General features: G+C 40.8%; 1 non-coding gene across 1 annotated transcript; it reads left to right on the top strand.

Annotated features, from left to right (window-relative positions):
• Nucleotides 1-4,566: 4,566 nt before the first annotated feature.
• On the top strand, nt 4,567-4,673 carry LOC111903580 (small nucleolar RNA R71). Its single transcript, XR_002854222.1, has one exon. It is a non-coding gene; the product is annotated as a small nucleolar RNA R71 (small nucleolar RNA).
• Nucleotides 4,674-5,026: the final 353 nt, after the last annotated feature.

Genomic DNA, 5,026 nt, shown 5'->3' with positions numbered 1-5,026 from the left:
TTGGCAGCTATAGACTTAGTGCCTATGAGACGAACACCGGTAGCTATGGACTTAGTACCTTTTAGACGTTGGTAGCTATGGATTTAGTACCTGTTGGGAATTGGTAGCTATGGAATTAGTACCTATTAGTTAGACGCTGGTAGCTAAGGATTTAGTACCTGTTGAACATTGGTAGCTATGGACTTAGTACCTATTAGATAAAGACTGGTAGCTATGGATTTAGTACCCGATGAATAGACTATAGCAGCTATGGAATTAGTGCTTTATGAACAAACATTGGCAGTTATGGATTTAGTGCCAGTCCTATAACCCTGGAAGTAAGGGACTTCGGAATAAACGAATGCAGGATAGACGACTCTTAGGTTAAATCCTTAAGAGTAAAGAAGATAACGGGGATGGGTAATGGGGTTAATTGTTTGATGATTAAACATAACAATTATATTATCGTGGGTTGAAAACCCTATGTACTCACCAGGTTTCCCAACCTGACCCACTCAGTTTATGTATATCACAGGTGACGAAGTGAAGTGACATTACACTGAGAGATTTAAAGAGATGTAGATCACTAGCGTAAATCATTGTAAGTTCTGTTTATGCTTATGTTTCGGTATTAACGATGACATCCCAAACGTTTTAAAATGAAATAAATACGTTTCCTCGAAAATGTTTTAATAACGTATTTACCATGTTTTTCTGGGAACACATTCCGCAACCTTTTTATAAAACGGAGTACTCTGATTTTCATAAAGCATAAACAAAATCGGTCTTTTCTGGCCGTGATTTTGGGGATGTCACAAAATTGAACCAGGAAATCTCAAAATTACTTCAAGGGTTTTGTCCAGGGACATGTTTATAAGGTATTAGGGCAAGAATAGTTATGCAAAACAACATAATTCATGAAAAATTGAAACCCTAGAAATTCACTATTCTTCAAAATCGGGTTTTCTATGAAATTACTACCCTAGATCATCTTAAAATCATGCTTTTAACAGAAAATAGGAAGAAATTAGCTACCTTTCGTGATAGAACTTGAAAAACTTCAAGAACAATTGAAGAAATGATGAATGCTTGAGAGAGAGAGAGAGAGAGTTGGGAGGTAGGCGCACGGCGAGTGAGTTGTGAAAAACTGATTTATTTAGGGTTAAAACCCTAGTTACCGGTTGTAAAAGTAATTCCATTATTATTTTTTTCTGTAAATAATACCGACATGTCGAGTAAGGGTCAGACTCGTCGAGTCTGGTCGCGATGTTATTCTTTTCTGAAATCTAAATGGATTTGTCGAGTCATGGTCAGACTCGGCGAGTCTCTTGCAAACAATTCAAAAATTATAAAATTTTTTCATTTATTTAGAAAAGAAAATTTATTCCCCCCCACACTTAGTCCATGCGCACTCTCAAGCAGACATGTCCAATGATTCGAAAGATTAAAACTCCAAAAAAAAAAAACGAAAAAAAATTCAAACAAAACTAAAAAGGTAAAAGAAAGCAAACTCTAAACAACGGGTTGCCTCCCACCAAGCGCTTCTTTTTAAGGAGTCGTTAGCTGGACTCCTTCCCATCTACGTCTCGTCATCTTCCAGCATCGGGAATGCACGCCTAATCTTTTGTGGTTTGTACTTCATCTTGTAAACGTGAATCTTCTTTTTGTAAGCCCGTTTTAATTCCTCTCTCTTTTTTTTACAGCATCATCCTCAGCTGCTGGGGCTTCTCTTCTCCTCTTTTTCTTCTTCACCCCATTCTTTTTCACCTTCTCTTGCACCTCCTTTTCTTCAAACTTAATTACTTCATATTTTGTGAAAGTTCATGCTTTAGGTTTGGTAATGAATGGTTGATCAGCCTCCACTCTCCTATCCTTTGCCTTCTCCTCTTTTTCTGTGCTTACCCCATCTTCAAGCGGAATTGCATCAAGACATGCTATATGGGCGTGTTGAACTTCCGTATCCATTTCTCCTTCTGCTGTTTGTTCTTCTAAAGAATCATGAAAAATATCCAAGGCCAGAATATGCAGAGAACTAGCAACAAGCAGATCTAAATCGTCCAAGTTGTTGGCAATTTCGACTGGACTCGTCGAGTCCAGTAAAGTGAATCGGCGAGTCGGATCGTATTTCATCATTTCCTGGGTGTTTTTCGAGTCGGCTCCTTCCAGTAGCTTCTCTATCTCCTCCAAGTCCTTGTTAACATCTCCGTCCTCTCCAGAAGGTAGCAAAAACTTGCTTGGATCTTCTTCGTGCAAAAGTGCAAGTTCTTTTTGTAGTATCTCATCATCCAAATGGATAAATGAGATCTCTTCTTTTCTTTCCTCTTCTTGCTTGGCTTCTGGTACAACTCTAAATATTGCGGACTCGTCACCTACCCTCAACGTTAGCGTAGACTCACATACATCAATTAAAGCACATGCGGTGTTTAAAAATGACCTCCCCAAAATAATTGGAATTTCGGGGTCTTCTTTCATATCAACAACCACGAAGTCTACTGGAAATATGAACTTGTCGACTTTAATAAGAAGATCCTCACAAACGCCTTGTGGATGAATTGTTGTCTTGTCTGCCAAATGGATCTTCATGTTTACCACTCTCCTATCCTTTGCCTTCTCCTCTTTTTCTGTGCTTACCCCATCTTCAAGCGGAATTGCATCAAGACATGCTATATGGGCGTGTTGAACTTCCGTATCCATTTCTCCTTCTGCTGTTTGTTCTTCTAAAGAATCATGAAAAATATCCAAGGCCAGAATATGCAGAGAACTAGCAACAAGCAGATCTAAATCGTCCAAGTTGTTGGCAATTTCGACTGGACTCGTCGAGTCCAGTAAAGTGAATCGGCGAGTCGGATCGTATTTCATCATTTCCTGGGTGTTTTTCGAGTCGGCTCCTTCCAGTAGCTTCTCTATCTCCTCCAAGTCCTTGTTAACATCTCCGTCCTCTCCAGAAGGTAGCAAAAACTTGCTTGGATCTTCTTCGTGCAAAAGTGCAAGTTCTTTTTGTAGTATCTCATCATCCAAATGGATAAATGAGATCTCTTCTTTTCTTTCCTCTTCTTGCTTGGCTTCTGGTACAACTCTAAATATTGCGGACTCGTCACCTACCCTCAACGTTAGCGTAGACTCACATACATCAATTAAAGCACATGCGGTGTTTAAAAATGACCTCCCCAAAATAATTGGAATTTCGGGGTCTTCTTTCATATCAACAACCACGAAGTCTACTGGAAATATGAACTTGTCGACTTTAATAAGAAGATCCTCACAAACGCCTTGTGGATGAATTGTTGTCTTGTCTGCCAAATGGATCTTCATGTTTACCGGTCTTGGATCCGGTAAATTCAACTTCTTAAAGAAAGAGAAAGGCATCAGATTGATGCTTGCACCCGAGTCGGTCAACGCTTGGGTGACAAATGCATTTCCAAACTGGCACATAATTATAATACTCCCTGGATCGCCCTTCTTTTCGGGTAGCTCACTCAATATTATCTCCGCGACTTCAGCCATGTCTTTCCTAACAGCAAAGAGACCTTTTAGTAAGTTGAAGTACTTGGTTGTTTTGAGCATTGTTTCCACAAATGGCACATTGACTTGTAGGGCTTTAACATCATAAAGGCTCTATATGCTTCAACTTTTTCCATAAGCATGGCTTTGATTGGGAATGGCAAAGGAGGATTATATGGCTTTAAGGGACTGACAGTTTTGTCATTTACGCATGGACTCGTCGAGTCCATTAGAGGGACTCGGCGAGTCTGGTCGGGTTTAGCTGGAGCCGACTCTTCTGCATTTTCTGTCTTCCTCTTGGAGATCCTCTGTGCATGTGTGAATATTTCTTCATTGTTGGAGGTAACTGCACTCACATTCTCCATTCTTGGATTGGTTTCAGTGTTACTTGGAAGCTGACCCAGTCTTCTTTCATTCACTTGATGCGCAAGCTGTCCCAGATGTTTCTCAATGTTGAGAATGGATGTCTGCTGATTCCTTAGCATATTTCTGGTCTCGTGTATTGCAACATCGTGATCATTGTGTCTCTTTTCGGACGCGGCTATGAATCTAGTGAATAATTCTTCTAAATCGGCTTTCTTTTCTACCGGTTCTTCCTTTTGATAATATCCCCTCTCCTTCTGCTTGTATTTCTCCTCCTTAGCCTTCTTATATTCTTCGTATGGGAGCCATTCCTTCTTCGGTTTCCGCCAATTTTCGTCGTATCGATCGCCACTTGAATAGAATACTTGAGCCTTCTTGTTTCCATTCTCATCCAAATCACAATCCTTTGTGAGATGGGGCCCTCTACAATTTTCACATCCAACCTGTATAGCATGGATTGTTTGATCCATTTTTGTCATTCTTCTATCTAGACTATCGAGCTTAGCTATCACCGCCGCCATGCTATCATTTGCCGAGTTCACTACCCTCCAACTTACTTCGTTTCTTGGATTGTGGTATTCTTTAGAGTGCTTAGAGAATTCTTCAATTAACTCCTTGATTACCGGGGGCGCCTTCTTCGTTAGAGGGCCTTGAGAATCGAGCAATTGCCTTGTGGTGACATTGAATCCATCATAGAAAATGGAGACCTCTTGTTGGCTATTAAGGTCATGGTGTGGGCAATTTCTAAGCAAGCTCTTGTACCTCTCCCAAGCTTCATAAAGAGATTCTCCAGGTTGTTGCTCGAAGTTGGCAATGGCTTTCTTTAGCTTGGCTATTTTGGAGGGCGAGCAAAAGTGGTCTATGAACTCTTCTTTCATCTTGGCCCATGTGGTGACCGATTCGGGAGGAAGTGACTTTAGCCAATCCTTTGCAGCTCCTTTAAACATGACTAAAAGCATGCAAAGAAGCTGGGTCTCGCATGGAACATTCGGTACATTGAAGTAGTCAGCCACATCATTCACTTCGTCCAAGTGCTTGTAGGCGTCTTCGTGATCCTTCCCATAAAAAGGAATCTCCTTGAGTTGAGCGAGAATATGGTCTTTTAGTTCGAAAGTAGCAGTCGCGGGAATTGCGGGCTGCACAAGTCCCGGGTCGGTGTCATCGCGCATCCTCTTCTTCCATT

This window comes from Lactuca sativa, chromosome 5 (genome assembly GCF_002870075.4).
Source record: "Lactuca sativa cultivar Salinas chromosome 5, Lsat_Salinas_v11, whole genome shotgun sequence".
In the NCBI taxonomy this organism is placed as follows: Eukaryota; Viridiplantae; Streptophyta; class Magnoliopsida; order Asterales; family Asteraceae; genus Lactuca; species Lactuca sativa.
Note: the sequence above shows the minus strand (reverse complement) of the source record. Positions and strands in the feature narration are given on the sequence as shown.